Source organism: Rhincodon typus, chromosome 11 (genome assembly GCF_021869965.1).
Source record: "Rhincodon typus isolate 14 chromosome 11, sRhiTyp1.1, whole genome shotgun sequence".
NCBI classification, from domain to species: Eukaryota; Metazoa; Chordata; class Chondrichthyes; order Orectolobiformes; family Rhincodontidae; genus Rhincodon; species Rhincodon typus.
This window is the reverse complement of record NC_063342.1, coordinates 63,041,133-63,050,225: the sequence shown is the minus strand read 5'-3', so window position 1 is coordinate 63,050,225 and position 9,093 is coordinate 63,041,133.

Here is a 9,093-nt window from a genome sequence, read left to right as displayed (position 1 = left end):
ATTCAATGAGACCACTTCTGAGAACTACCTTTTGCAAGTTGACCTGAAACTTTAAAAATCATATCTCTTCAAGGCCTAGAAAAGGAATCCTGATAGGTTTGAAGGAAGCTTGCAGATTTGTATTTATTCCTTGGAATTGAATCATTTGAAATTGAGCAATCTTTCGCTGTAGAAGTCTTCATACAAGCCAGTTACAGAACTACGCAGAAATATGAAGCACTGTAAAAAATCAGCAGGTTTGGCAGTATCACTAGAGAGATATACAGGTGAATAGGGTGAATAGAGTACATGGAAACGGTGTCCACAGAAAGAGAGAGAAGAAAAAGAGAGAGAGACAGCGGGGAGGATGGCAGGGAAAGGAGAGGAGTGATAGACAAACAAGGAGACAGCTGATGATAAATCGAGAGATGATGAATCCTGGGTAGGGTGCTAACAAGAAGTGTAAATGGCAGAAAATGGGCGGTGGTGTTGGGAACAACCCATTGTAAAACAGAATCAGTATGTGTCAGGGGAGGTTAACAACCATGGAGGAGGTTGTTCAAGTTCTGAAATGATTAAACTCAATGTTGAATCCTGAAGGCTGTAAGGTCCCTAAGCAGAAGAGGGGGAAGGAAGTAAATGGACGAGTGTTTCACCCACTGCGATTGCATGGGAAGGTGCCGTAAGGGTGTGGGGAGGTATTTGGAGTGGAGTAGCAGTGGACCTGGATGTCCCAGAGAATGCTGACCGAGGGAGGGGAGGGGAATATGTGTCTGGTGTTGGCATCCCACTGAATGTGGCAGAAATGGCAGCTTATGATCCTTTAGATGTTGAAACTGGTGGGGTGGAAAGTGTGGACCAGGTAATCCTATTGTTGTGGCGGGGCCCTATTCATGCCCCACACTCTGACATCAGCATAGAAACTACCAGCTACTTTCAGTTCTGATGAAGGGTCACTGACTCAAATATTAACTCTGTGTCTCTCTCTCTACAGATGCTGCCAGACCTGCTGAGTTTCCACGACACTTCCTGTTTTTGTTTCAGATTTCCAGCATCTGCAGTTCTTTATTTAAATTTTAGCTACAGGTGTTTCCTTGTTGGGTTCTGTATATTTTTATCAGCTGCTCCAATTCAATTGCCATTGAGGAATTTTACTGTCATGATTTTCATTGCAAATTGTGGCAGAAACCTGGCAAATATTGATCAGTTTATCTCAGTCTGATTGCTATCTGTTGAAACTGTTGTTCAACAAGAACATTAATAAAAATGTGACATATCATCGCATCTGGATTCCTTACATTGTCTTTGAGTTAGGACCTCAGTGAGACGGACCCTATGTGGCTAATGAAATGAATATCACTTTCAACATGGGACTTGGGACTTGGACAGCACAATGACTCAGTGGTTAGCGCTGCTGCCTCACAGCACCAGGGACCCAGGTTTGATTCCAGCCTTGGGTGACCGCCTGTGTGGAGTTTGCCTATTCTCCCCTTGTCTGTGTGGGCTTCCTCTCACAGCCTAAAGATACGCAGGCTAGGTGGATTGGCCATGCTAAATTGCCTGTAGTGTTCAGGGATGTGTAGATTAGGTGGACTATGGGGGCATGGGTTTAGGTGGGATGCTCCAAGAGTCAGTGTGGACTTGTTGGGCCGAAGGGCCTGTTTCCACACTGTAGGGATTCTGATTTTTGATTTTAAGTCTTCAAGGCTAAAACCTTCCCAACTTCTGAAATACTTCTGGGTCATTTTTATAAATTTGTTCACTTTTTTTGCAATGAGTGATTCTCATTCGAATCTGAGAACTAGGAGCAGAAGTGGGCCATTCAGCCCTAATAACCTGGTCAAACATTCAATTTTTTTTTATTCACTTGTGGGACCGTGGGCATCACTGGCTGGGCAGCATTTATTGCCCACCCTAGTTGGCCTTGAGAAGGTGGTGGTGAGCTGCCTTCTTGAACCGCTGCAGTCCATGCATTGTAGGTAGATCCACAATGCCCTTTGGGAAAGAATTTCAGGATTTTGGCAGTGATAGTACAGCGTACTGCTACTGAGCGTTGGGGTGGTGGATGGAGTGGATGCTTGTGGACATGGTACCCATCAAGCAGCCTGATTTGTCTTGGATGTTGTCAAGATTCTTGAGTGTTTGTGGAGCTGCACCCATCCAGGCAAGAGGGGATTATTCCGTCGCACTCCTGACTTGTTCCTTGTATATAGTGGACAGGCTTTGGAGAGTCAAAAGGTGAGTTACTCACTGCAGTATTCCTAACCTCTGACCTGTTCTTGTAGCCACTGTGTTTATGTGGTAAGTCCAGTTGAGTTTCTAGTCAATGATAACCCCCAGGATGTTGATAGTCGGGGATTCAGTGATGGTAACACCATTGAATGTCAAGGGGTGGTGGTTAGATTGTCTTATTGGTGATGGTCATAACCTGGCATTTGTGTGGCACTAATTTTACTTGCCACTTATCAGCCTAAGCCTGGATATTATCCAGATCCTACTGCATTTGAACATGAACTGCTTCAGTGTCTGAGGAATAGGAAATGGTGCTGAACATTATGCATTCATTGGTGAATGTCCCCACTTCTGACCTTATGATGGAGGGAAGGTCATTGATGAAGCAGCTGGAGATGATTGGGCCTAAGAATCTACCCTGAAGAACTCCTGCAGAGACGTCCTGGAGCTGAGATGACTGAACTCCAACAACCACAACCATCTTCCTATATGTCAGGTCCAACTCCAACCACCGGAGAGTTTCTCCCATTACCCATTGATTTCTGTTTTGCTAGGGCTTCTTGTTGCCACACTTGGTCGAATACAACCTTAAAGTCAAGGGCTGTCACTCTCACCTCATCTCTGGAATTCAGCTCTTTTGCTCATAATTGAACCAAGGTTCTATTTTGGAAAAGTAAATCAGGGCAGGACTTATACACTTAATGGTAAGGTCCTAGGGAGTGTTGCTGAATAAAGAGGCCTTGGAATGCAGATTCATAGCTCCTTGAAAGTGGAGTCCCATGTAGACAGGATAGTAAAGAAGGTGTTTCATATGCTTTCCTTTAATAGTCAATGCATTGCGTGTAGGGAGACCATATTGCGACTGTATAGGACATTGGTTAGGCCAATTTTGGAATACTGCATACGATTCTGGTCTCCCTGCTAAAGGAAGGAAGTTGTGAAACTTGAAAGGGTTCAGAAAAGAGTTACAAGGATGTTGCCAGGGTTGGAGGGTTTGAGCTATATAGCGAGACTGAATAAATTGGGGCTAGTTTCCCTGGAGTGACATTATTGAGGTAATAAAATCATGAGGGCATGAATAGGGTGAATAGCCAAGGTCTTTTCCCCAGGGTGGAGGAGTCCAAAACTAGAGGGCATAGGTTTAAGGTAAGAGGAGAAAGATTTGAAAGGGACCTGAGGCGCAACTTTTTCATGCAGAGGGTGTTGCGTGTATGGAGTGAGCTGCCAGAGGAAGTGGTGGAGGCTGGTGAAATGATGGGTATATGAATAGGAAGGATTTAGAGGGATATGGGCTAAATGTTGGCAAATAGGGCTAAATTAATTTAGGATATCTGGTCGGCACGCACGAGTTGGACCAAAGGATCTGTTTCAGTGCTGCACAGCTCTATGACTTTGATTGGAATGAGGTCAGGAACTGAGTGGCCTTGGTGGAACCCGAACTGGGTGTCACTGAGCAGGTTCGTGCTGAGCAGGTGCTGCTTGATAGCACTATTGAGGGCACCTTCCCTCACTATACAGATGATCGAGAGTAGACTGATGGGGCAGTAATTGACCGGGTTGGATTTATCCTACTTTTTGTGTACCTGGGCAGTTTTCCACTTTGTTGGGTAGATGCAGTGTTGTAACTGTACTGGAAGAGTTTGACTGTGGAGTGAGAAGTTTTGGAATACAAGTCTTAAGTACTATTGACAAAATGGTTTTAGCCCTCATGGTCTTTTCCATGAGTCAGTTCATGGTCAGTTCCACCAACGTTTTATTGATATCATGTGGAGTGAATCAAATTGGCTGAAGACTGGTATCTGTAATATCTTTTGCACTGTTACATGGAGCTCTTCCATCATTGAGGATGAGGATATTTGTGGAGACTCTTCCTCCAGTGAGTTGTTTAATTGTCCACCACTGTTCATGACTGGATGTGGCAGGACTGTCTGATCTGTTGGTTGTGAGTTCGCTTATCTCTGCCTGTTACTTGCTTCTTATGCTTTTTGGTACCTGGTTAGTCTTGTTCTGTAGCTTCACCAGGTTGACGCCTCATTTTTAGGTATACCTAATGCTGCTCCTGGCATGCCCTCCTGCACTCTCCATTGAACCAGGGTTGATCCCCTGGCTTGATGGTAATGGCTGAGTGGGGGGATATGCTGAGCCATGATTTTATAGATTGTGTTGGAGTACAATTCTGCTGCAGTTGATGGCCTACAGCATCTCATTGATTCCCAGTCTTGAATTGCTAGATCTGTTGGAAGTCTATCCCATTCAGCACAGAGATAGTGCCACACAGTAAGTTGGAAGTTATTCTCAATGTGAAGGCGGGACTTCATCTCCACAAGGCCTGTGCGATGGTTACCAATACTGTCATGGACAGATGCAGATTGGTAAGGATGAGGTCAAATATGTTTTTCCCTCTTGATGGTTCCCTCACCACCTGCTGCAGACCCAGTCTAGCAGCTTTGTCCTTTAGGACCCAACCAGCTCGGTCTGTAGTACTGCTGCTGAGCCATTTTTGAATAAATTCTGTGCCCTTGCCATCGTCGGTACTTCTTCCAAGGACTTGCTGAGGGTGGACAGTACGTGGTAATCAGTAGGAGGTTTCCTTGCTCATGTTTAACCTGAATCCATGAGACTCCATGGGGTCTGGAGTTAATGTTGAGGACTTCCAGAACAACTCCCTCCTGACTGAATACTGCTGTGCCGCCACATCTGCTGGGTCTGTCCTACTGATGGGACAGGACAAATCCGGGGATGGTGCTGGCAGTGACTGGGACATTGTCTGAAAGCTATACTTCTGTTAGTATGACCAGTCTGTGAGACAGCTCTCCCAATTTTGGCACTAGCCCCCAGATGTTAGTGGGAAGGGCTTTGCAGGGTCAACAGGGCTGTTTCTGCAGTTATCTTTTCCGGTGCCTAGGTCAATGCCAGGCGGTCTGTCCAGTTTCATTTCTTTGTTGAGATTTCATAGCAATTGATACAACTGAGTGCTTCCTAGGCCATTTCAGAGGAAAGTTGAGAGTCAACCACATGGCTGTGGGTCTGGAGTCACATGTAGACCAGACCAGGTGACGATGCCAGATTTCCTTACCTGAGGGACATTAATGAACGAGATGGATTTTTCTGACAATGATTTCATAGTTATCAGTAGATTCTAAATTACGGATTTTTTTTAAAATTCAAATTCCACCATCTGGCAAGGCGGGATTTGAACCCAGGTCCCCAGGAACATTAGCTGGGTTTCCAGATTGAAAGTCTAGTGATAATACCCACTAGGCCATCACCTAATAAACTCAAATTTAATTCTTCCATGATTGGGGCCACATTGTTATTTATTTTCTCCTTTCTGGCTGAAGTCGTTGACGCCCATTTATGAATCTAATTCTTTGTAACTCCTACAGTTAATAATCCCTTAGTTCATACTGTACCATCTGGAATGCTTTCATGTATTTACATCTCCAAAGCCCACTCTGAGCTATTCTATTGTACATTAAGTAACATACCCTGTTGGAGGCAAAATCACACCAGTAATGGTTTTGATAATACAAAGAAACGTACCATTAAAGTGCACAATGAAACTTGCAACCCAAATATAGTATCAGATTTACTGTGTTTTGTAGTAGATCTTAGTCTATCAGGAAATTCATTGCAAAATATTTCAGCATAAAGCAAATGAAAAGTATATAATTGGCAAAATTGATGCACATTATTGATTTCTCAAGTAGACCATGCACACTATTTGAAGACAGGTGTCTATATTGTGCAGTTATTGTTGAGTTTTAAAGAATGCATGAAATTAGTAGTGAGCTGCCAAAATTTGAGTCAAATTTTACAGACAGAGCAGTAAATTGTCTAATGCTCGTTAGGATGCAAATTGCTCCATGGGTTGTAATTTTCAATCAGTGAAATATAATGAAATTAGGAATCCGTAAATATTTCAGTTTCCATAGTAATTTGATTATTCAGCATCTATATCCAAAGGATGAAATGCTGTCTTTGTGGCAGTCAGATGGTTTGATGCATCTGTTTTGTAGGTAGGGTTTTCATGTTCCATTGAATTAGGTTATGCAATGTAGGACACAGATGTCAGCAGTAACTTTATCGTTGCAATCTTACACTGTGAGAATATGACAAACCCAACTTCAGTTCCTTGTCCATACTAAGTTAGTTGATTTCAGCCAAGAGAATGATGGAACATTCAACATCTGTTGCAAGAATTCCTACTCCTTTTTTTAAACTATTATCTCTCCAGTACTCATGCTGACTGCAATGGTGTTGACTATGGCATCATAGCATATCGATCCCATAATATCCAACTCAAGATAACTTGAATTAATGGAAAACTTGGCATTGCCATGACATTTTTGCACCTGTCCTTCTCAATGGGAGAAATTGAGGAAGAGCAAGGTGGTCTTGCAATAACCTTGGTGTCGCTACATTGAATCCTATAGAATGTACAAATCATAGCCGCAGTGCGCAGGAATAGATTGTTGGGTACTGTATTGAGTACTTGGCAGTAGGGTCATTGATCAAATGAGATCTCTGTCTTACATACAGCTGAGATTCTTGTATATTGTTGCAGGTGGCAAGTATTTCCTACATTCCTGAAATTTGTAAATGATGAATAGTTAGGGGACTCTTCAACTAATTATTCAACTTTGAGATAGCATTGAGGATAAAACATTATGAGTCTAATGATGACCATGAAACCATTGTCAATTGTTAGAAAAACCCATGTGGTTTATTGATGTCCTTTATGGAACAAACCGCCATTGTTGCCTAGTCTGGCCTACATGTGACTCCAGACCCACAGCAACGTGGTTGACTCTTAACAACCCTCTGGGTAATTAGGGATGGGCAATAAATGCTGGCCTAGCCAGCGATGCCCACATCCTATGAATGAATAAAATAAAATCATCGTGAAATAACTACATTCGAGGGTGCAGTATGGAAAAGCTTCTGGAATCAAATTATAGGATGTTAAAATATCCTACCTTCCTTCAGTTTCTTCCCTTTGCTGAAGCAACTAATTCTATTGGAGTACAAGTCTGTCAGTGCGTATCATTCTCTGAAACTTCCACTATATAAATTCTCCATGTGTTTTCAATAGAATATTAGCAGACCTGATGAGTATGGAAGATATCAATACCAGACCCAACTTTGCTCTCACCACCTTCATATGAATGTGTGCTTATGTATGCACACACTTGTCAACAGTGGCCAGTAGATAGCCAACAGGATATCTGTACACCAACAAAATACTGGAAATTGGAAATAAAATCAGGAAATGCTGCAAGTGCTCAATGGGTTAGGTAGCATCTGTGGAGACGGAATCGACAGTTGATGTTTCAGATCGATGGTTAATTATCAGAACTGGGCAATGTTAAAATTATAGCAGCTTTTTAAGCTAGTTAAAGGAGGAATGGTGGAAAAAGAAAGACAGAAGGGAAACTCTACGATCAGATGGAGATCATAAAAGAAATGGAGAGGGACCAGTCTCTTTGGGATGCTGAAAGAGGAGAAGGAAAAAAGCTGCTGCTTTAGTTGTTCAGCATGGATGCAGTGATGTGTTGTAGTTGACAGATTAGTTCTGAATCTATCCTGTTTAGCATGGCTGGCCAAGTCCTGAGGGACACAACTGCCAGATTGAGCATGTGCAGGCAGTGAGAGAACCAACACAAGGGACATACCTTGGTGGTAGTGTTATGCAACTTTACAAACAGTGAACTCAATGAAAAGGGGGATTGCTTGTCCATAAGCACTTTGCTGTGATTACTCCTGCCAATACTGCCATGCATAGGTACATCAGGTAGACTGCTGAGGACAAGGTGAAGTTGGTTTGTCCCTTGTGTTGGTTCTCTCACCGCCTGCTACATGCTCAGTCTGGCAGTTGTGTCCCTCAGGACTTGGCCAACGCAGTCAGTAATGGTAGTACCGAGCCAATCTTGGTGCCACATAATTAAATCCCCTACCCAGGGATCATTTTGTGCTGTTGCTGCTTGTAGGGGAAGGAAAATGAGAAAGAATGGATTTCACTTCAAAAGAACTGGTATGGCTCTGATTACCTAAATGACCTATTTCTGTGCAATACTATTCTGTGGTTTTTGACACATACAAAAGGCCCAATGCCTGTTTTTTGTTCTCTTCCGACACTGTTCTTGATGGACTTCTGGCAGAAAAGTGCAAACACTTCCATCTTGCCTAACTGGGGCCTTAGTACTTCGAGTAGTGCCTAAAATATACTGATTCATATTCTGAGCTGTAGTAATATAGGTCGTAATATTCCAACTCAGGGGCTAGAGTACAGCAATCGAACTAAGTTAGCCCTGAGGGATGCGAGCAGATGTCATAACAAACAAAGCAAACTTGTTTAATCACACTTCTGGCTGCATGCCAATATTCTGAACTAGTTTTGAGTGTCCATTTTTCTTTGGATATGGTAGTATTTAGATCTTAAACAATTAATAATATTCAACAAATAAAAACACATTTGTTTGAAAGTCTACATCTTGCCTCAGTCTGCATCCTGCTGTGAAATAAGTAATGGGGACATTATCAAATCTTTCTGTCTATTAAATATATCAACTGATTCATGCTGTTGGTGGTATACATGCTCTATGTTCAAGAGAAGTTTCTAAGTAATAAGATTTTGTTTTCAAGGCACAATGGCAAATTAGCAGAGCTTGATCCCTAAAACTGCTTGGAGAAATGGCACAATCCTACAGAATCAAGGCAGAGTTAGGATTATTCAGATGCTGTTGTTCATTGGCCCTAATTGTAAACTTATGAACATACATACAAAGATACATAGGTTTGCAGAATAAAAGAGTATGATCCAAATGCATTGACATAATCTTGTAATAATATCCTAATGGAGCTTAGTCAATGATTTGGAAT